Source organism: Callorhinus ursinus, unplaced genomic scaffold, assembly GCF_003265705.2.
Source record: "Callorhinus ursinus isolate GAN/ISIS: 27379988/994484 unplaced genomic scaffold, GSC_fseal_2.0 scaffold8, whole genome shotgun sequence".
In the NCBI taxonomy this organism is placed as follows: Eukaryota; Metazoa; Chordata; class Mammalia; order Carnivora; family Otariidae; genus Callorhinus; species Callorhinus ursinus.
In genome coordinates this window covers 41,901,403-41,925,913 of record NW_027397070.1, presented here as the reverse complement: position 1 = coordinate 41,925,913, position 24,511 = coordinate 41,901,403, and the positions used below count along the sequence as shown (strand labels likewise).

Here is a 24,511-nt window from a genome sequence, read left to right as displayed (position 1 = left end):
TTGGTGTGGACGACACTGGTATTACTACTTCCTGGGAGCTGGACCCTAGACTTTATTAATGCTGTATGAAATAACCTGTTTTTGAGTAGAAGAAACCCAACGGTGGGTCATATAAAGCTTGTGGTCAACTGAAATTCTCTGATACCAACTCGAGTCCCCCATTTTATATCATTATAATTCATATTTTGCACTTAAATCCAAAGCTTTACATTTCCTTCTTTTAAATTTCATCTTGTTTATTTCAGCCAAATGTTTCATCCTTTGAGACCAATCTGCATCTTGATTGTGCATTCCCTCTCAACTTAGAAATCATTTTGCAGAGATAGGCAAATTTTTGTTTTCAAAGAAAATAACATCTTCTCACATGTGTTTTAATTCATTTTTTACATGTATTTTTGCATTTCATACTATCTCCATATTTCATAACATTAAAATAAGGTGACATTAAAATAGAAAAGGCTTAAAAAATAAAATATTATTGATTTGCTTCCAGTGAGAAGGGTACTCAGATACGGAGTTCCCAGGCATATGGTAAGGTTCCTGACTTACTCTTTGTTACGTGTGGCCCCTGTAAGAGAAAGGCCTCACAGGGAACCTGGAGGAGCAAGCAGGGTACCTCCAGGGAGGGAACGCTTGGCAACATTCAAAAAACAGATTAATTCATTTTCACATGGAGAGGTTTTGTGTGGGTGTCTTTCCAGCCAAAGGGTTCGTTCAGCAAACATAAATAATAAAGCCAGATGTTGTGTCAGACTCTGGGTAAAAAGGGTTAAAAGGCACAATCTGCTCTCAAAAACGTAGGATTCAGGAAAGGAGAAATACCTGTAGTGAACAGGTTGCAGGGCTGGGGGAGAACATGGTGCAGCCCGGGGCTGACAAAGAGGAAAGAGCGTGGTACCACTAGCAGGAACGCTCGGGAGAGGGCAGGGGAGGCTGCCGCTGGGGTCAAAACCTGAGCGTGAGCCATCCGGGTGCGCAGCCATCGAGGAGAAGGGCACGCCAGGCACAGGGAGCAGCATGTACGGGGATACAGAAGGCAGGAGGCACCACAGTATAGGTGAAAAAGTTCAAGCAAATTTAACGTGTACTGTAAGTGTAAAATACGGAATTTTGCAGACTTACTACGAAAAAATGTAAAAGTATCTTACTGATCATTTCCATATTGATTTTTAAGGAGGACCTTTTTTATTTTAGTAAAATATCCAAAACACAAAATTTACCATGTAACCATTTTTAAGTGAATGATTCAGTGGCATTAACTACATTCACAATATTGTACATCATCGCCACTATTCGTTTCCAGGACTTCCTCATCACACACAAACTCTGTACATGTTAAACAGTAACTTCCCATCCCATCCCGTGCAACCCTTGGTAACTTCTATTACATTTTCTGTTTATATGAATTTCACATTGCTTTCTTCTATCTATGTTGAAATAATATTTGGATATGCTGGGTTAAAAAAATGTTATTAAAATTAAGTTTACCTTATTTCTTTACATATACATATATATATTTTTTTTTAAAGATTTACTTACTTATTTTGGAGAGGGAGTAGGGGCAAAGGAAGAGAGAGAACCTCAAGCAAACTCCCCACTGAGTGCAGAGCCTAACATGGGGCTTGATTGCACAACCCTGAAATCATGACCTGAGCCGAAATCAAGAGTTGGACACTTAACCAACTGAGCCACTCACGAGCCCCTCTCTTTAGATTCTTAATGTGGCCACTAGAAAACTGTATTTATGGGGCTCACATTATATTTCCATTGGACAGTGCTGTACTAGAGCATAATGTGCATACAAGAAAACAGAGACAGATGGTGCTGGAATGAGCAGATCCAGAGCGAGTCGTGAGGGGCCTTAAAGTACCTTACAAGATAAAATCTTATAGGTAATGGACAGCCAATAATAGACTTACAAAGGAAGTGCCAGGCTCAGACTCAGATTTCAAAAAACACCATGGTGGCTGTGTGGGTGCTAGACTGGAGGAGAGAAAGGCAAGAGACAGGAAGACCTGATGGAAGACTCACAATAGTAGAGCCTGGAAGGGAAGATCCAAATCGGCAGAAGAAGGCAGAATGAAAAAGAATCATGAGGCAGGTGGGTGGGGCGGGGGAGGTCACCTGGCTGGCTTGGTCACTAGAGCATGTGACTCTTGGGATCATGAGATGCCAACGCTGGGTGTAGCTCTTACGTTAAAAAAAGAAAAAGAAAAAGAAAAAAAGAACCATGATTCCTAACAGAATGACCACATTGGAATCACCTGGGTAAGTAAACAAGTCATAACTTTTACAACTTATCATTTTGAAAGTTTGATGAATATATAAAATCAATAACTTTCCAAAACCATTATAAAAATATGAAGAAAACCCCACTCAAAATAGCAAAATACACTTTTTTAAAACCACACACAAAACAACAACCACATACACACACACACCTAGGTATAAACTCAACAAGAAATGTGCAAGATTGATATGAAGAAAAATAGAAAACTTTACTGAAGACACAGAAGCCTGGAAGAGCAGAGAGATATTATCACAGCTGTCAAATACAGAGCACACAGCATGTGCCAGGCACCTCATATCATATGCAATCATGTACACATTACTCAATCCTTTCAACAACCTTCTTCAAAAGGTACTATAAGTACTCTATTTTTTTAATAAAGAGATTAACCGTTTTACAGAAATAGTCAAAATAACATACAAATGCAATGCAAACTTAATTTTAAAAAACTTTTTTAAAAAATGAATTGACCACCAAGAGAGGGAATAGAAACCCCAGGATGGGAGAAAATATTTGCAAAACATATATCTGCTAAGAGCATGTATGCAGACTATATAAAGAACTCTTACAATTCAATATAAAAAAGACAAACCGGTTAAAAACAGGCAAGGATCTGAACAGACATTTCTTCAAAGAAGATATACATATGGCCAATAAGCACTGAAAAGCTAGTAGGGAAATACAGATCAAAATGACAATGAGATACCACCTCACACCTACTAGGATGGCTCTAATGAAAAAAAAAACAGATAATAAGTGCTAGCAATAATATGGAGAAATTAGAACTCTCACACACTACTGGTGGGAATGTAAAATGGTGCTGCTGCTGCTTTGAAAAACACCAGCAGTTCCTCAAATGATTAAACAGAGGGTTGCCATATGACCCAGCAATTCCACTGCTGGTATATACCCAAGAGGAATGAAAACATATGTCCAAACAAAAGTTCACAGCCGCATTATTCATAATAGCCAAAAAGTGGAAACAATGTATATGTCCTTCAGCTGACAAGTGGATACATAAAATGTACCACATCCATAAGGTTATGGGTTGAACTGTGTCCTCAAAAAAGTATGTTGAAGTCCTAACCCCCAGTACTTGCTAATGCGACCTTATTGAAACTTAGGTCTTTGCACACATAATCAAGTTAAAATGAGGTCATACTGAAGTAGTGTGGGCCTTTAATCCAATAGAAATGGTGTCCTCCCATGAAGGGGAGAAGAGACACTGAAACAGGCTCCTACAGAGAGAATTATCATGTAAAGACAGACCCTCAGGGAAGAAGGCCATGTGAAGACAGGCAGAGGTCAGAGTTTCGGCAGCTGCGAGCCAAGGAATGCCAAGGATTGCCAGCAACCACCCAAGGCTAAAGAAGAGGCAAGAAAGGATTCTCCCCTCGAGCCATCAGAGACAGAAAAGCCCTGCTGACACCTTGATTTTGGACTTTATAGCCTCCAGAACTGTGAGAGAATACATTTCTGTTATTTTAAGCCACCCAGTTTGTTACTTTGTTACTGTAGCCCTAGGAAACAAATACAACAGAGGATGGAATTCTGTTCAGCAGTAAAAATAGAGGAGTACTGATACATTCTACAACATGGATGAAACTTTAAAAACATTATGCTGAGTGAAAGAAGCCTGTCACAAAATATCACAAATTGTAGGATTCCATTTATATAAAATATTCAGATCTATAAAGGCAGAAATATTAGTGGTAGCCTAGGGCTCCGGTACTGGGGAATGGCATGGGGAATGACTGCTAATTGGCATGGGTTTCTTTTTGGGGTGATGGAAATGTCCTAAAATTAGATTGTGGTGATGGCTGCATGACTGTGAATACACTAAAAAAACCACTGAATTGTACACTTTAAACAATGAGTTATGTAAATTACATCTTGATAAAGCCACTTAAAAAAACTATTTGACAAGCTAATTCTAAAAATCTGGAAAAGAAATTCTAAGATTAGCCCCCATAGTTTTTTTAAATGAGTATGTGAGCTGATAAAGTATAAAATTTTCAATAAAGTAATGACAGTAATAATCATAAGCGAGTATTTATCCTACTAAATATCAAAATAGAACATATATTTAACATTGGATATTGTGGTATTGGTCCAGCAAAACAGAAAATTAGGTCACAGAACAGTCCAGAAACTGACTCTGTGTGAGAAAGTAGTAAGTGATAAACGTGGCATTTCAGATTAATGAGTCATGAATGCATTTAATATTCAGAGCGACACTGTTGGGAAAACAGTAACTATGCACACACCATTCACTCACACACACACATCCAGAGGAATTAAAGGAAAACTCAAAACATGTAAGAATTTATAGGAGAAAGGATTAGTTGTAAGAGAAAACGCTGTTGTGCCTTAGGGTGTAACAGGGTTCTTCAACATCCGCACTACTGACTTTCTACTCCAGAAAAATTCTTTGTTGTGGAGGGTTTTCCAATGCATTGTAGGATGTTTAGCAGCATCCCTGGTTTCCACCCAGTAGATGCCTGTCATTCTACAACCCCAGTTAGACAACTGAAAAATGCGTCCTCACATTGCCAAATAGCCCCTGGAAGGCAAAATATCTCCCACTGGAGAACCATTCTGGTAGGGAATGACAGCCACAAAATACAGAATACACAGAGTAAAAAACTGATACATTTAAATGTAAAAGTTAAAACTATGGTTTGAGAAGGACGCCATGTAGTTAAAAGACAAGCATTAACTTTAGGGCGCCTGGGTGGCTCAGATGGTTAAGCGTCCGCCTTTGGCTCAGGTCATGATCCCAGGGTCCTGGGATCGAGTCCCGCATCGGGCTCCCTGCTCCTTGGGAGCCTGCTTCTCCCTCTGCTTCTCTCTCTCTCCCTCTCTCTGTCTGTCATGAATAAAAAAATAAAATCTTTAAAAAAAAAAAAAGACAAGCATTAACTTTAAAAAGCACTATATTGGGAATACTTAAAACAAATAAAAATGACAAAAAATATCCAGAATACATAAAAAACTACTATCTATTAAAAAACAGCCCAATTAAAAGGAGACATTTCTCAAAAGAGGAAATACAAACAGCCAATAATCATGATAAAATGCCCAATCTCACTAGTAACTAGGGAAATACAAATTAAAACACCAATCAGAATCATTTTTTACCCATCAGATTGGCAAAAATGAAAAAGATTAATAGCATCAAATGTTTAAAAGAGCTAGGGAAATAGACATTATTATATACTGTTGGTGGGCAGTTTGCCATTACATGTCCACACCCTCCCACCCAGCAATTCAATCTGCAGGTTTGAAATGTCCACATGGGCACACAGACACATGTGGAAGGATGTTCTCTGCCACACTGTGTCTAACTGTAAGCAATCTATGGACTCTCGCATACTATGAAAACTTAATATACCATGGAATTTACAGAGCAAGTAGAAAGAATAAAGTCAATCTCTACATACATATGGACAAAGAAAAAGTTCCAAGACCCACTTTTAAGTATAAAAATCAAGTTGCTGAATAGGTACAATATGCCATATTCGTAAAATATGTATTAGTAAAAATTTAACACGAAATCTTACATCGTACATACATGTAACTTATGTGAATACTTGTCAATAAATGCAAAGAAAGAGAAATAGAAAAACACATCCCAAACTGGTAACAGTTCTTACTTTAGATCTAAGAGATTAAGGAGATGGAGATAGAGAGAGATCAAAGAGAATCCATTTTGTTTAAATTTCTTAAATTTTTTAAAAGGCTGTATGCATGAACTACAACTAAAATAAATATAAAAGATGGAGTGCCTGGGTGGCTCAGTGAGTTAAGTGTCTGCCTACAGGTCAAGTCATGACTCCAGGGTCCTGGGATTGAGCCCACATCAGGCTCCCTACTCAACGGGGAGTCAGCTTCTCCTTCCCCGTCTACTGTTCTCCCTGCTTCTGCTCTCCCTCTCTCTCTCAAATAAATAATAAATTTTAAAAATTAAATACAAAAATTAACTATAAAAGAATACATTTTTAGAACTAGCTCAACTTAACCAAAACGAATCATTATTTTCCCCTATTAAGCTGCTTTTCTCCCACACTTCCTAATTCTGATAATTAACAAAATATTCCCATGCAGTTCCTTCTATCCATGTAATACAACTAAAAAAACACGGTATGGGGCGCCTGGCTGGCTCAGTCGGTGCAGCATGCGACTCTTGATCTTGGGGTTGTGAGTTGGAGCCGCACGTTGGGTGTAGAGATCACTTAAAAATAATTTTTTTAATCTTTTTAAAAATGGTATAAATAATGTAGTGTTTTCAAGGAGTGGGTATCTAAGAGAGTTCGCGTCCAATCAGTACATCAAAAACTTAGAAAGGGTTGTTTGCTTATATGTTAAGGAGCAAGTATCAATTTTGCAGGCCTCACTAGGGTTGCGGAAAGAGAACGCTGGCTCCCTGCAAGGCCCGGAGCAGCGGGTGTGGTCTGGGAGGAAAGGGGTGGTAACACTGGGGGCGGGGGCAGGTCCCCACGAAGGGAGGGGAGGGAACCGTAACTGCGGCCGCGTGAAACACGCAGCGGCCAAGGAGTTGCCAGGTGCTGTGGGCGGTGCCTTCTTTTGAGCTGATTGGGTCTAGGAGCCATGAAGGTTTGGTAGGTGCTCCTAAAGAGAGACGGAGGGGCCCGAGGGGGCGGCCGGGGGAAGCATGGTGGGCCGCGGCCCGGGGCAAGAGCCCTCATCGCACACCTGGGTGCTGAACCGCCGCGGAGGAAGGGAAGAAGGGCTGGGCCAAGTCGCTCGGGGACGGCGGGGTCCCCGCAATAAGTCGCCCCCGCACACAGTGACATCTCCAGCTCCACAACGCCTCTCCTCAATCCGCACTGGAAACCCCTTCCTTCCCTCGCACAAGGCGGGTGAAAGGCCCCGCGGTCCCTTATTCTCACTTACCTGCGACCCCGGACCTAACCCGAACACCTGCGGCACTTCACGCTGAAGAATTGGAACCCTCCTCGGCCACCTGCGTGCACCTACCCGGATCCACTAGGACCGAAACCACTTCCGGTCCTGTGGCCGGCTAGGAGGACGTAAACCCAGCTGGGGTATACAAATGGGTGACGCCATGTTGTACGGAAGCTGCTGGGGCAGCTGTTCCTTCCCCAGTTTCTCCACTGCTGAACAAAGGATCTGTTAAAATTGGAAAGGATCTGTTAAAATTGGAAAGGCTTAGCATCTCTTCAGAAAAGGAGTGTTTTTGTTTCTGGGGTGGTATTTTTATTTGTTTTGGTTTTGGCTTTAACAGAAGCAGCCCTGGAACCCTCGCAAATGTAATATGGAACATCTAATTGTTATTACTAATTAGCTCAAGTAATGTTACTCTACAGCACTAATTATCTTAACTGTTAAATGATAAAGGTAAATAGAGACACTGTTTAAGTAATGTATTCCTGATTAGCAGTGCATTTTATACTATTGCCATTATAATAATTATGCCATCTTTTATGACAATAACCACAGTACTTTATGTTTATATTTAAAATCATTCAACTAGTTTTTATCAGCAACTATTATATGTGAAGAGGCTAATGTGTGCTATGTATTGCTTCCCTGTCATAAAAAGTGTAACAGAAGGAGAAATGAGATGAGCGTAAAAAATATAAGGTATAATAATAGCTGCCATTTGTTCACTATGTACACACAGTGTGGTAGAAATTGTTTTATGTATTTTATCTCATTTAATCCTCAAAACAACCTCCTGAAGCAGTACTATTATTAGTGACATTTTACATAAAATGGAGAAAGGTTAAATAAATTTCTCAAGGTAGTAGCAAGTAAGCATTGGAGCTGGGAATCAAACCTCAGTATATCTTCTTGCAAAGTTTGTTGCCCTCATTCTCTGTATTATATTGCCTCCTGTACAGGAAAAAAGGTTCTAAGTTCCATTAGGTAAGTACCCATAAGGGAGAAACTTATGGCAGCTGTAGAGGATTAACCCCCTGTATTTCAATCGCTCCATCCTGAAACACCTAAAAAAAAAACACACAAAAGAGTAAAGAGGAAATACAAATTAAAACCACAATGAGATGCCATTCCATACCAACCAGAAAGGCTAATATGAAAAAGACAGAAAACGCCAAGTATTGACAAGGTTGTGGAGCAACCAGAACTCTCATATGCTGCTGAGGGAATATAAATTGGTACAATCGCTTTGTTAAACTGTTTGGCAATATCAATAAAGCTGAATATATGTATAGCCTTTGTCCCAACAGTTTCACTCCAAGGTATATGCCCAACAGAAATGTGTACATATGTTCACTGAAAGGACAAACACAAAAAAAGCCCATACCTATAATTGGCAATAGCCCTAAACTGGAAACTACCCAAATACCTATGTTGTTAGAAGTCAATGTGGAGTAATGACTCTGGAAGAGAACATGGGGAGGCTCATGAAGTGCTGAAAATGTTCTATTAATGAGTGCTGGTTTACATATGTATTCAGGTTGCATATTTGTGGACACTTTCCTGATACTTAATCAGTACTTAACCCATACTTAAATGAAACTTTTTATTAAATGAAAGTAAAGGAGTGAAAAGTTTATAAACCCAAAGAAGAAAAAGAATAGGAATAGGAGATAACAGCAGACAAACAAATCTCAGTGTGATTTTTTTAAAGATTTTATTTATTTATTTGTGAGAGAGAATGAGATAGAGAGCATGAGAGGGGGGAGGGTCAGAGGGAGAAGCAGACTCCCCACTGAGCAGGGAGCCCGATGCGGGACTCGATCCCGGGACTCCAGGATCATGATCTGAGCCTAAGGCAGTCGCTTAACCAACTGAGCCACCCAGGCACCTTCAAAATTTCTTTTAAAAGACAGAAATTTGATTAGAATGACAGAATATTGACATTTGAGGGATCCCCATTGAGGAGGAACAGAATACATGGTACAAACATATGCCACCTTGGCATGTGGATTATTCTGAGCTAAAGGCAGTTAAGACCCAGCAGATTTAAGAAAAAGTTTTATCTCTCCCTTAACTACCTAAAAGAATTTAGAATGGGGGTCTGGCCCAGAAAAAGAGCTATTACCAGAGATAATTTTAAGAACTTTTAATGTATAGCAGGGCAAATATCTAATTACTAAATATCTGCTCTCTGGTCCTGTAAATTACCCTCCTCCCATTTGAAGCCCCAGGCCCCTATACTATTCTTTAGCTTAGGATGGCATATAAGCCTCAATTGCTAGGCTTGTCCTTGGGTCTCATCTTATAGAGCTCTCATATGTACATAATTAAATTTGTTTTCTCCTGTTCATCTGTCTTATGTCAATTTGATTAATAGACCAGCCACAAAAATCTAGAAGGGTAGAGGAAAATATTTTCTCCCCTACACCATAATAAACTGTGTGGGTCCATAAACAAACACCCTAAATTAAAAATCCAATCCAACAAGCCTCATCTGTGCATAAAGGATTCCCAGTCAGCTTTTTAGTACCTTACTCTTAGTCTATTTAGGTGCTTGTAATAAAATACCATGGAGTAGGTGGCTTATAAACAACAAAAATTGATTTCTCATAGTTTTGGAGGCTGGGAAGTCCATGATCAAGGTGCTGGCAGATTTACTGTCTGGTGAATGCCTGCTATCTACTTTATAGACCACTGTCTTTTTGTTGTGCCCTCACTTGGCCAAGGGATAAGGAGCTCTCATAGGCCTCTTTTATAAGGCATTAATCTCATTCATGAGGGTCCACTCTCATGACCTAATCACTTCCCAAAGCCCCCGCCTCCTGATACCAATATATTGGGGGTTAGTTTTCAACATATGAATTTTAAGAAGAGGAGACACTCAGTCAATAACGCCCACATAGGTAATGATATCCAAGAATCACTAGCCATTGCAGGAATATCTCCAACACCATTAATTAACATTTTCTTCTTTCTTTTTAAGAGCAAGAGCATGTGCACGACAGGGGAGGGGCCGAGGGAGAGGGAGAGAAAGAATCTTAAACGGGCTCCACACTCAGTACAGAGCCCAATATAGGGCTCAATCTCACACCCCTGAGATCATGACCTAAGTTGAAATCAAGAGTCATGCTTAACCAACTGAACCACCCAGGCACCTCATTGATTTTCTAAGGAATGGATATAGAACACTGCACCCAGCATTTTGAGAAAACAAATACTTTTAAAACTTACAAGGAAGATTCAAAGAATTAATTTTGATTTAGGCCATTGAGCAACTTTCTACAAATTGCAAAAAAATGCTATCACACAGATCTCATTCTCTGGTCATATTACAATTAAGTTAGAAGTCAATAATAAAATGATTATTTTTAAAACTGTATTTAGAGATTTAAAAAACATCTTTTTAAAAATATATATTTTATTTATTTATTTATTTGAAAGAGAGACAGAGAAAGCACAAGCAGGGGGAAGGAGCAGAGGGAGAGAGACAAGCAAACTCCCCACTCAGTGGGGAGCCTGACACAGGCCTCAATCTCAGGACCCTGAGATCATGACCTGAGCTGAAGGCAGACCCTTAACCGACTGAGCCACTCAGGTGCTCCTAGAGATTTAAAAAACATCTTTTTTTTTTTTAAGATTTTATTATTTACTTGAGAGAGAGAGAATGAGAGAGAGCACATGAGAGGGGTTAGGGTTAGAGGGAGAAGCAGACTCCCTGCCGAGCAGGGAGCCCGATGCGGGACTCGATCCAGGGACTCCAGGATCATGACCTGAGCCGAAGGAAGTCACTTAACCAACTGAGCCACCCAGGCACCCTAAAAAACATCTTTTTTTTTTTAAAGGTACTATATTTATTTTTTTTAAGGTTTTATTTATTTATTTGACAGAGAGAGACACAGCAAGAGAGGGAACACTAGCAGGGAGAGTGGGAGAGGGAGAAGCAGGCTTCCTGCTAAGCAAGGAGCCTGATGCGGGGCTCGATCCCAGCACTCTGGGATCATGACCTGAGCCGAAGGCAGATGCTCAACGACTGAGCCACCCAGGCGCCCCCTAAAAAACATCTTAATAACAGAAAAGTCAAAGAAGAAATCCCAATGCAAAGTTATAATATTTGATTTGAGAAGTAATACAAGATTTGAGAGGTAATAAAAATACTATATATGAAAGTTTATAGGACACAGGTAAAGTAATAACCTTATATGCATTTACAGTAGAAAATAAGACTAAAAATTAAATATATAAGTGATCATCCTAATACATTAGAAGAAGCAAAAATCCAAAACAGTAGAAGGAAGAAGAGAAAGATAAATGAAGATAAAGATTAATAAAATAGAAAAATATATAGTACAGATGACCAAAAAACTAAAGTTAGGTCTTTGAAAAGACTAATAAAGAAAACAAGTTTCTGTGAAATTGATATAGATACAAGAGAAGTAGCAACAAATAAATAATATTAGGACTAAAAAGGGGGATATAATAAAATAAGCAAAAATTTAAGAAACTAAAAAATATGATGAAAAACGTTATGCCAAAAAAACAAAAATGGCTAGACAAGAGAATGAAAAGACACACCAGATTGAGAGGAAATATCTGCAAACACTTATCTAATAAAGGACTATTAAGCAGAATATATAAGGAAATTTTGAAACTCAACACCCAATTAAGAAGTGAGCAAAAGATGTGGATAGACATCTCACTGAAGAAGATATAGGCTATCCAAATAAGCATATGAAAAGATGTTCAGGGATACCTGGATGGCTCAGTTGGTTATGAGGCTGCCTTCGGCTCAGATCATGATCTCAGGGTCCTAGGATCGAGCCCCGCATCGGGCTCCCTGCTCCATGGGAAGCCTGCTTCTCCCTCTCCCTCTCCCCCTGCTTGTGTTCCCTCTCTCACTGTGTCTCTCTCTGTCAAATAAATAAATAAAATCTTAAAAAAAAAAACACGACATAGAGAAATCTTAAATGCATATTGCTAAGTGAAAGAAGTCATTCTGAGAAGGGTACAAACTGTATGTTTCCAACTACATGATATTCTGGAAAAAGCAACAGTAAAAGGATCAGTGGGGCACCTGGGTTGCTCGGTCGGTTAAGTCTCTAAATCTTGCTTTTGGTTCAGGTCAGGGTCAGGTTGTGGGATCGAGCCCTGCATCAAGCTCTGTGCTGAGCACTGAGCATGGAGCCTGTTTGAGATTTTCTCTCTCCCTCTCCCTCTGCCCCTACACCCACCCTTTGTGTGCACGCTCTCTCTCTCTCAGAAAAAGAAAGAAAGAAAGAAAGAAAGAAAGAAAGAAAGAAAGAAAGAAAGGGAGGAAGGGAGGAAGGGAGGAAGGGAGGAAGGGAGGAAGAAAGAAAGAAAAGAAAGAAAGAGAAAGAAAGTTCAGTGCTTGCCAGGGGTTCCTGGGGAGGAAAGAACAGGTGCATAGACAGAGCACAGAGGATTTTTTAGGGCAGTGAACCTATTCTGTATGATACTGTAATGGTGGATGCATGACATTATGCATGTGAAAAACCCAAGAATTGTGCAACACAAAGAGAAAACCTTATAATAAACTATGCCCTTTGGTAATAATGTATCAATAATGGTTCATCAGTTGTAACAAATGTACCACACAAGTGCAAGATTTAATAGTAGGGAAAACTGTATGTGTGTGTGTGTTGGGGTGGAGGAAGTAGTATATGGGAACTCTCTTTACTTTCTGTTCAAATTTTCTGTAAACCTAAAACTGCTCTAGAATTAAAATTAATTCATTTTAAAATATACCATGAACTGCTTGATTTGTCTAAAAATGCTTTATTTATTCATTGATTTTGAGGACACCTTAGTGTCAAACACTGGGATGTCATATCCAGAAAATTCAAGAACTATGGCAGGAAGGGGCGCCTGGGTGGCTCAGTTGGTTAAGCGACTGCCTTCAGCTCAGGTCATGATCTCAGGGTCCTGGGATCGAGCCCCTCATCGGGCTCCCAGCTTGGCGGGAGGCCTGCTTCTCCCTCTCCCACTCCCCCTGTTTGTGTTCCCTCTCTCGCTGTCTCTCTCTCTCTCTGTCAATTAAATAAATAAATAAAATCTTTAGAAAAAAAAAGAACTATGGCAGGAAGTGCTAGTGGCCTACCCAGTATCTCCATTCTCCCCTCTGCTTAGTAATAAAAGTCAGGGGACATTTTTAAAATACATTTAAAATTGCATTTAAAAAACACATTTAAAAATGCATTCAAAGTTTTTTTTCCCCCTGTCTCCACTGGTAATAGGTATGGTCATGTGATTAAGTTCTAGCCAAAGAGGTATAAACAAAAGTTTTTGCACTGGACTCTCAGTAGTTCTTTAAAAGGGGGCAGACCACTGCCACAAGCCTTTTTTTTTTTTGCCTTTTTATTGTTACCCTTCCATTTATTTCTTGCTAAGACTAGGACTTGATGGCTAGAGCTCCAACAGCTCTCCACCACAGCAGTACTTGAAGATGGAAGCCAGGTGCCTAGGAAAGTGGAGTAGAGAGATAGAAGCCTGGATCCTTGATGCCTTCTGTGGTTTCCATATCAACCCTGAACTACCTACCTCTGGACTTCTCTATATTAGAAAATAAACTAATTTTGTAAGCCACTGTAGTGAAGTCTTTGTTAGCAGCGAAACCCAATCCCTAACTGATGCACAAAATGAAAGGTATTAATAACGAATGCATACCTCACAAGTCAACTAAAACCCGTTAAATACATGGGGCACCTGACTGGCTCAGTCAGTGGAGCATTCAGCAGTTGATTTCGGAGTTGTGAGTTCGAGCCCCATGTTGGATGTAGAGATTACTTAAAAATAAAATATTAAAAGGGCGCCTGGGTGGCTCAGTCAGTTAAGTGTCCAACTTTTGATTTCAGCTCAGGGTCATGAGATCGAGTCCCGCCTTGGGTTCTGTGCTCAGCAGGGAATCTGCTTAGGATTCTCTCTTTCCCTCTCCTGCTCCCCCCTCCATGTGTGCACTCTCTCTCACTCTAACATAAATAAATATTTGAAAAAATAATAAAATATTAAAAATGAACAAACAAGCAAATGAAAAGTGAAAACACTTTATTGGGTGTTTAGTGTCTTGAAGATAAAGGTCAAAGCTTAGAGGAACCACTAAATAGGCTTTTTCTGAAAATCCTATTTCTTTCCATCAAAATTCTATCCATCCTTTCTGCCCACTGATCCCTTCTATAAACTTTTGTAATATTATTAGGCATCATATAGATTATAAAAGTTATGTTTCTATGCATTCAAGAAGCTTATAAACTATCTGGAAAGACAAAAGAGTATTTGCAAATGAGAATAGATATCCTTTCTTTATGGTTTAGAGAGATATGGAACTTTTCTCTCTCTCCTAAAGAGCTGGACCGAGACTACCTCTTGGAAAAGAAGAAATTCATGAAGGCCCCTCAGAATGAGGGTGAGACTCTCCCCGCCCTGGCACAAGTTCACCCGACAATAGGGGTTGAAAGGCTGGTGAGTCAGCATTCCTTTTGTTTTGTAGTGAGTAGTATGCATGGGTGTTGAGCTGAATTGCTTTGTATGGTAAAAGGGTAAGAAATTAGAAGATTCAGGGGACCAGTCAGAGATAAAGGGAGGAGGCAGCAAGGCTCCCAACTTCCTGGGAGAAAGAGAAAGATATCTCAGAGGAGAGACTTTGGGCAGGAGGGGGGGAGGTTTAAAGTATTTGGGGAATTTGTGTACATATAATGTAACCTCATCTTCTATCTCAAAGTGTGTATCATTCTCAAATGTTTTTCTTCCAGTAAATTCTTTGGAGGAATGTGAATATGTGTTGAATTTTGTATCGCTGTTTGCAAGAGGAAAAGCAAAGGTTATTTGCGAGCCTCCTAGAGCTGGAAGGTAAAGGGTGGATTGCTGTCATCTAAGTCACCAGAGCAAGAAGCCCGCGAAGAGATCTCCAGTTAAAGATGATGGATTGAGTCACATGTAACTCCATTTCCTACTGAAATCTCTCCTTAAAAATGGGGAAAAAACACCAAATCTCAAGGCAAAAAAGATATTAGAAAAAGAAGACCACCAAAATGAGAGGAAACATAGCAGGGAGTCAGCCACCATCTCTCGTGTTTGACAAAGACTCAAAGGCAGAAAGGTGAGTGGGAAAGTTTTACGGTGAAAACAGGGACAGCTTCAGATATGCTCTGATTGGCACTCATCATTGTGGGGAAGCTGGAGATGGGCTAACTAGAAACCAGGCTTCTTATGTGATTGGTTTGGCTTTCTCTGGTTGGTCCTGTGTTGGAAGTGGGGGCAAAATATAAGAAAGCTGACTCATCAACAAGTTCTAACCATTCTGGGCCATTTGCCTCAGAGGCTGTGGTTTGGCTTCCCAGGCTGGTTGCAGTAGAAGTTATGGGTCAGAGTTCTATTGTCATATATGGTTTGGCTAGTGTCTGTTTGTATCGTCAGTCTCTTAGAAAACAGGAGATAAATCACTAACATTTTGGAAGCTGGAAAACAGAAGGATAGTGGGAACTGACTTGTAGACTCCTCATGTATCAAAAGACAGGCCAGAGGCAAGCCTGGTTGCCCTAGAGAACCACCAAAAGGCTCAAGGATTGACAGCACCAGGTACTTCAAGAAGCAGCAGTAAAGTTGGGACTAAAAGAAGAAGAATTGGTAAAAAGTCTATTTCAAAAGCAGTTAAACCACCAGATTTCCTCCCTAGTTGCCAAGTATCTATTCCTCCAGCCTCTGCAGCAGGTTTAGGATTGATTCTCTAGAGAGAACAAAGTAAACGATACCTTGTCTAGTTAAAAATAGGGGAGCCATCCGAAAAATATAAGAATTCAGTGAAAATTATTTACTTTCAAGATTTCCACCTTACTTTCCCACATCAGCAACCAGTGTTAGAAGCCAAGTGTTTAAGAAAAATTTTCAGGGGCACCTGGCTCATGTCGGTTAAGCATCCCACTCTTAATTTAGGTTCAGGTCATTATCTCTGGGCTCAGCGGGGTATCTGCTTGAGATTCTCTCTCTCTCTGCCCCTCCCCTCCATGCTCTCACTCTTTAAAATAAATAAATAAATTTAAAAAAAAAGAAAAAATTTCAGGTAATTTTTTTATGAGTATACATCAAAATTTCTTTACTATCTTGCAACAAGGGAGAAGGCCTATAGTAGGAGATTTCTAAATGGACCAAAAGATTATCAGGAAATGGAAAAGTGCCTTGTTCTAAGCATACCCTTCCCACTTATCAGATTCTATAGGGTTCGTGCCTTTTATAGTCTTTGAGCACTTTTACAACGCTGAAAACAAGTTAATTTGTAGAAAACTGATAGTAATGCAAACAATTATTGTCTTTAGATGTGCAAATAAATGCTCTTAGGTGAAGCTTCTATTGACAACCCTGCCCCCACACACCCCTCAATAAACCAGCTTTGTGTGTATTGAGAACATTTATTTCAACATTTTTTAAAGATTTATTTATTTATTTTAGAGAGGGTGGGGAGGGGCAGCGGGAGAGGGAGAGACAGTCTCAGGCAGACTCCCCGCTGAGTACAGAGCCCCATGCAGGGCTTCACGACACTGAGATCATAACCTGAGCCTAAACCAAGAGTCCCAACGCTTAACAGACTGTGCCACCCAGGTGCCCTATATTTTAACATTTTTGATGGGCTTAGATATTTGTTTGGTCTTTGGGTTTTCCTTTAAACTGACTTTAACATCTTTTCCAGTTCCCTCATTAATTAATGAGTTAAATTAAATCTTTGACATGTATTTATTTCATATCTGCATCTGAGTCATAATTTTCCTTTTTTTTTTTAACTATTATCCTTTAAGAAGTCCAATTCAAAGATTTACTTTTGGTAGGGATATTTGGGAGGAAAAGAGATTGGTTAGAAAATCATTTTAGGGGCGCCTGGCTTCGCTAAGTCAGTGGAGCATGCAACTCTTCATCTCAGGGTTGCAAGTTCAAGCCCCATGTTGGGTGTAGAGATTACTTTTAAAAAAAAGAGAGAAAAGAAAATCATTTTAAATTAGGTACAAAAAAGAAAAGAATGTGTCGTGAAATTCACTACAATCTGAACTGAAAGGTGAGGGGCTGGATAACTGGCTTCTTGGAAGTTTTAATCCCTTCAGTTTTATTAGAATTTTGTGTAGACATTTTATAAGAAGTTCTAATTTCTTCCTAGAAGACGACTGTAAATTACATCACTAAGATGAACAAAGAAGCGCATCCTAGTTGTAGTTTGGATTTTCTTTTTCTTTTACAGGTGAATTATTCCCAAATCTTTAGTCCAAAGCTGTGTCTCCAAATGCTTACTCTCAGTGCTCTCAGAGTGCTGGGTCCTAAGGAGAAAAGGACCTTGCTCCAAAATGTACATCAGCATACTGCTTCCTTCACTGAAAACTCTACCCACAAAAATGTGCTTGCTGACATAGATACTTCACATTCTGGCCCAAACTTTTACCTTACTGAGGACTAATAAAAAACAATTGTGGGGCACCTGGCTGGCTCAGTTGATACAGCATGTAACTCTTGATCTTCATGGGGTCATAAGGTCCAGCCCCACATTGGGAGTAGAGTTTACCTAAATAATAATAATAATAATGCATTGGGGCACCTGGTTGGCTCAGTTGGTTAAGCCTCCGACTCTCGATCTCAGTTCAGGTCTTGATCCCAGGGTCATGAGTTCAAGCCCTGCATTACGCTCCATGCTGGGCATGGAGCCTACCTTAAAAAAGTTAATAAATAAGGGCGGCTGGGTGGCTCAGATGGTTAAGCGTCTGCCTTCGGCTCAGGCCATGATCCCAGGGTCCTGGGATCAAGTCCCGCATTGGGCTCCCTGCTCCTTGGGAGTCTGCTTCTCCCTCTGCCTCTCTCTCTCTCTCTCTCTCTCTGTCTTTCATGAATAAATAAATAAAATCTTTAAAAAAGAGTTAATAAATAAAAGAAAAATGAATAAAAACAAAAATGCATTTAAAAAACCAAATTGCATAAAATGAAATGTTATTCAGCTTTAAAAAGGAATGAAATTATAATACAGGTTACAACAGGAGTGAACCTTGAAGGTATTTATGCTGACTGACATAAGCCAGACACAAAAGGGCAAGTAATGCATGATTCCACTTACATGAGGTTGCTAGAAGAGTCAAGCTCATAGAGACTGGAGTGGAATAGTGATGACCTGGGGCTGGGGGGAGAGAGGGATGCGAAGTTACTGTTTATTGGGCACAGAGTTTCAGTTTGGGATGATGGAAAAAATCTGGAGATGGATGGTGGTGATAGTTGCAAAACAATGTAAATATACCTAATGCCACAGAACTATACATTTAAACATGCTTAAAATGGTAAATTTTGTTATATATATATCTTTTATCACAATTATAAAAGTGATTAAAATGATAGATTTTATATTTATTTTACTGCAATTTTTTTAAATTGCAGACCAGCTAGTCCAAAGACTACATTTTGAATTGTACTATATTAGACTCCAGGCTTCTCAAACTAAATTTATCAACCCCAGCAGATCTTTCCACATGCTACAAACTAGCTCCTTTCTGACTGCCCACTCCACATTTATTCTACCTCTTTCTCCACCAGTCATTCAGTTACTAATGCTAGAAAGCTGTGAAATGTCCTAGACTCCTGCTTCTCCCTCATCCTTTGGTGTGTTATTTGAGCAACGCTTGTCTAATTGTGCCGGTTATGAAGAAACTGTACCTCAGCTTCAAAGTCACCCATCTATGCTCTGTTTTATGGTGCTGAGGCTGGGTCTCTGCATTTCACATTCTTCCTTTGCCAGCCTGGCTCTCTGTCAGGTTCTGCCTATAGTGGGAGATCAGAGGCAGGAGGAAGGGAGAAGGGACTGCTCCTTCCTGTTCGCTTCCCGTTTCTATCCGAGTCACCCAGGCAACAGTTCTTTGTGCCAGCAGCAGCAGTTGCTTCCAGCTCTGGACTCCTTTCCAAGTTCCCAGAACTAGTCTCATCACACTCTTCAGAGATACCAGTACCAGCTAGGCAGCGACCCTCCTGGGAGGTCTGAGTCCCAACACTGCAGGGACCCATGGCTGAGCTACTGAGGTTCCAGCCCTCTAGGGCCCCTCCTTCAAGTGTTTAATCCCAATAAACCCAACCCTGACCCTTTATTTCCCCATCTACTTCTTGCAATTACTACTTTTTTGTTCTACTTTCTCTTTTCAATTCTCCAATGCCTGTGATATCTCCAATAACTTTTTTTTAAAGTTCTGGGCTTTGTCCTATTTATTTATTTATTTTTGAGAGACAGAGAGAGAGAGAGAGAGAGAGAGAGAGCACGCAAGCATGCACAAGTTTGTGGGGAAGGGCAGAGGGAGAGAGAGATCCCTAGCAGGCTCCACACCCATTGCAGAGCTGGATGTGGGGCTGAATCTCACAACCCTGAGATCATGACCTGAGCCAAAATCAAGAGTCAGACACTTAATTGACTAAGCCACCCAGGTGCCTCTCCAATAACTCTTTATATAAATTCTTAGTGAAGATAACTGCTATAGCTTGTTTCTTTACGGAATACTGACTAGAAAATGGTCCCAAGAGTGATTCTAGGAAATAGACTTTGAGATACAGGATTTGGGGTAGATTGGTTTATACCCTTAAACTCAAATTCAATGTCAAGCAAGTTGTCAATGGGAGATGTGATGTAGTAGCATCATAAGTGATCAACTTATCACCTTTAGTCATTTGTATTGAAGTGTCCACTAAAGCAAATGCTTTAGAGCCACATATGACTATCTGATGGTAATGGTAACTGTAACAATTCTATGTTGGGAGTGGCTTCATTTGCACCCACCAAAGAACTTATTTAAGAAATGGAAAGTTCAAGTCACTAAACATTCAGTTCAATGAAGAGAATGAAAGTTTCTATGGCAGCCCTAAAGAATCCCTTATTTTTTATTCCTGCAAACTAATCTTGCTGAAAATCAAACATAAAATTTAATTGTGCCAATTTCAGGATTACAACATAAGTTGATTTTATAGCCTTGCCAGAACTCTCTGGTGAAAGATAGGGCATTGATGGGTATGACACTGAAACTGGAAGAGTGACATTTGGGTTAACTCAAAGTTGAGATTCTAGAGTGCCCAAACCTCTTTGAACCTCCAAAATCAGTGGAGACAGCCTTCCATCCCTTGCTTAAAAGCCCTGTAACAACATTACCTGAGGGATGTCTGTTTTCCTCAAGTTCCACTCCAACCACTCTTTGGTACCTGTAGATCAGAGTTTCTCAACATGCCGGGCTATGGATAGCTATTGTAAGGAGATGTCATGTGCATTGTAAGATATTTAGCAGCATCCCTGACCTATTACCCACTAGCTCCAGTGACACCTCCCCAAGCCCAAGTTGTGACAACCAAAAGTGTTTTCAGACATTTCTAAAGGTACCCTGGGAGAAAAAAAAAATCCCCAGTAGATGACCACTGCTCTAGATCCATAACTATGGTCAGATCTCAACATGTTCCAAGTCTAACTGGGAAGAAATGACTTGTGCTTATTATTGCAATATTCTGCTCATTTATATTTGCAGACTGGAGAATATGTAAAAGAATGGATTCTTTTTTTCCAGGAAGGCAATAAACAAGGAAGACAGAATCTAACACCAGATTTGGTTGAATTATTAACCAATTCAATTCAATTCAATTCAATTGATGAGCACTTTTACCACAATTCTAGATTTAATACGCTAGCTTATGCAGCTGGAAATGGCTCTAACAGTTGGTTGAATGAAACTTTAAGTAGTGGCCTACATTCAATGAAGTTGAGATGCAAGAACTTTCTGGTATAACTTAGAAGAAGGAACCCAAGGTCTTAAGGAGACAGAAATGTTGGAGTAGATCTATCATGTATGAATGGCCACTCCCTCACTACCTCACCTAAGAAATCCCAGAGGATACTCCATCCACTAAGGCATTGAGAAATATGTTAGTGGATGGACACCAGTATCCCCCTAACCTATGAGGTGGCTGTTTCCTGTGGACAGATTAGATGAAGGAAGAAGTTACAGTTGAGACGGGTTCCCTAATTTCAATGGACAGAGGGGATCCTGGAGTAGCAGAGGGCAAAGACAATGTGGGTCAAGAGACAAGATGTGGACTTCCTTCCAAAGAGTATAGTGTGGAGGTGCCTGGCTGGCTCAGTTGGTGGAGCATGTGACTCTTGATCTTGGCGTTGTGAGTTCAAGCCCCATGTTGGGTATAGAGATTACTTAAAAATAAAATCTTTAGGGCACCTGGGTTGCTCAGTCGTTAAGCGTCTGCCTTCAGCTCAGGTCGTGATCCTAGGGTCCTGGGATCGAGCCCCATGTCGGGCTCCCTGCTCTGCAGGAGGCCTGCTTCTCCCTCTCCCACTCCCCCTGCTTGTGTTCCCTCTCTCCCTGTGTCTCTCTCTGTCAAATAAATAAAACAAAATCTTTAAAAAAAATAATAAAAAATAAAATCTTTTTTTTTTAAAGATTTTATTTATTTATTTATTTGAGACAGAGAGAATGAGAGAGAGAGAGCACATGAGAGGGAGGAGGGTCAGAGGGAGAAGCAGACTCTCCACTGAGCAGGGAGCCCGATGCAGGACTCGATCCAGGACTCCTGGATCATGACCTGAGCCAAAGGCAGTCACTCAACCAACTGAGCCATCCAGGTGCCCAAAAATAAAATCTTTAAAACAACAACAACAAAGAGTATAGTATGAAAAGAGGCTGCAGGAAAAGAGTGACTTTACAGTGTAGAAACCTGACAAAATTACCTCAGCCAGGTTATCAAGGCTATAAGTCATGTTGACACCATATGCCTGCCTAAATAAACTAGGACTACCATAACAAAATGCCATGGACTGGATGGCTTTAAGAACTTTATTTCTCATAGTTCTGGAGGCTGAGGAATCCAAGACCAAGACACAGGACAATTCTGTTTCTGTTGAGAGCTCTTTTCCTGGCTTGTAGATGGCTGCTTTCTCACTGTGTTCTCATGTGATGAAAAGAGAGGGGCAGAGAGAGAGAGAGAGAGAGAGAGAGAGATCTGGTGTCTCTGGTGTTTCTTCTTCCTATTGGATTAGGGCCCCACCATTAATGCTTCATTTAATCTTAATTACCTTCTAAAGACCCTATCTCCAAATACAGTCAAATTGGGGCCCAGGGCTCAACATACGAATTTGTGGGGCTGAGGGAGGACACAATTCAGACCATAGCAATACCCCCTGATAAAATTTGATGAAAATGGCACTTTACCTCTGTGGCCTTCCTCTCCAAAACACATAACCCCAGTCTAATGAGATAAATATCAGACAAATCCGAATTGAGTAACATTCTACAAAATACTTAATTAGTACTCTTTAAAACTGTTAAGGTCATCAAAAACAAGGAAAAGTCCTAGCCAAGAGGAACTAAGAAGACATGTCAACTAAATGTAAAGTGGTATCCCTGATGAGATCTGGAACACAAAAATGATATTAGGTAAAAGTTAAGGTAATCTGAATAAAGTACAGACTTCAGTTAATAATAATGTAATTATATTAGTTCATTAATTATGACAAATGTACCATACAAAGATAAGATGTTAGTAATGGGGGTAATTGGGTGTGGGATATATTGGAACTCTATTCTATCTTCACAAGTTGTCTGCAAATCTAAATCTATTCTAAAACAAAAAGTTTATTGGGGTGCCTGGGTGGCACAGTTGGTTAAGCATCCAACTCTTGGTTCTTGGTTTCAGCTCAGGGTCATGAGATCCAGCCCCAAGTCAGGCTCCACACTCAGCATGGAGTCTGCTTAAAGACTCTCTCCCTCTGCCTCTCCCCTTCCCCCTATTCTCTCTCTCAAATAAATAAATAAATCTTTAAATAAAATAAAAATAAAAAGCTTATTTAAAAAGTAAAAAAAAAAAAAACCAATGTGAGGGGCACCTGGGTGACTCAGTCAGATAAGTGTCTACCTTCATGATCTCAGGGTCCTGGGATCAAGCCCCATGTCGGACTCCCAGCTCAATGGGAAGTGTGCTTCTCCCTCTCCCTCTACCCCTCCACCTGCTTATGCGCTCTCTCTCAAATAAATAAATAAATACTTAAAAAAACAAGAACAAAAACCAGGTGGGCACAATTATAATGAGTAGCAGAAATGAAGTGGTATTCAGAAAGTTTTGATATGCAAGAATCTTAGTCAATGGGTGATTGATCCTGTGTCTTAAGTTAAATGGATAGCTTAATAAAATGTTATTGGAGTTATCCACTTATGATACGTCCTCGTAAGCCCCTGTGTTGGACCAGACATAAACTCTGGACAAAATACACTAAAAAACAACTCCCTGAAGGCACTGGAGAGTGAACAAAAGCAGATAGATTCTGACAGGGAGTCAACACTTGCAAGAAACAGCATGGGGTGAATTTTCTTTTATAGTCTTTAACCTGAGGGTAGGCTTCAGCCAGTGCTACCTGGAATGTGAAAATACTGATAGAAAATCCATAGTCTTTGTGGCCTGAACAACCGGAGGAGAGAGTTGGGGGAGATCCACAGCTGCCAGACAATGAGAGGGGAATCCAACAAAGGATAGAACCAGAGAGAGAGCCCCTTAATTTGTGTTTAAACACTGTTCAGGTTCTAGTGAACCCCTGAACCACAGATGCTCAGGGAAGTCTGTAAGGAGCCCAACCAAAGGAAAAACTTTTGAGATTTGTGCTACAGCTCAGAGACAGCATTTGGAATGTGAGTCCACCCAAATTAATGGCATGCTGAAACAAACAGAGAAGAACACAATAAATCCTCTTTAAGGAAAATAACAGAATCTACTCTCCACAACAAACAATTCAAAACGGTGGTGCCTGGGTGGCTCAGTTGTTAAGCCTCTGCCTTCGGCTCAGGTCATGATCCCAGGGTCCTGGGATCAAGCCCTACATCGGGGCTCCCTGCTCAGTGAAAAGCCTGCTTCTCCCTCTCCCACTCCCCCTGCTTGTGTTCCCTCTCTCGTTGTGTCTCTCTCTGTCAAATAAATAAATAAAATCTTAAAAAAAAAGAATGCTTTCATTCTTAACATCCTTAAGAATGAAAGCATATATATACATATATATATATGAAATAAAAAATTCACTGGTTAAGATGATAACAGAATAGAAATGACAAAAGAAAGAGTCAGCTTAGCTTCAAGATAGATTCATAGAAATGATCCAATATGATTCATAGAAATGATCCAATATGAAAAACAGAAATGAAAAATTATTGGAAAGGAAATGAACAAAACCTCAGAGATCCCAGATAATAGCAAAAGATCTAATGTATATCAAACTGAGTCCCAAAAGGAGAGGAGAAAGAGAAA

At 40.1% G+C, this 24,511-nt stretch overlaps 1 protein-coding gene across 6 annotated transcripts in view; it reads right to left on the bottom strand.

Moving 5' to 3' along the window:
- EXD2 (exonuclease 3'-5' domain containing 2) overlaps positions 1-7,306 on the bottom strand; it is a 64,090-nt gene extending 56,784 nt beyond the window's left edge. For all 6 annotated transcript variants that reach the window (XR_012379053.1, XM_025869804.2, XM_073895416.1 and 3 more), the window contains exon 1: positions 7,208-7,306. The gene's annotated coding sequence lies outside the window, so the exon portion shown is untranslated. The remainder of the gene's footprint in view (positions 1-7,207) is intronic.
- Between the last annotated feature and the right edge of the window lie 17,205 nt (positions 7,307-24,511).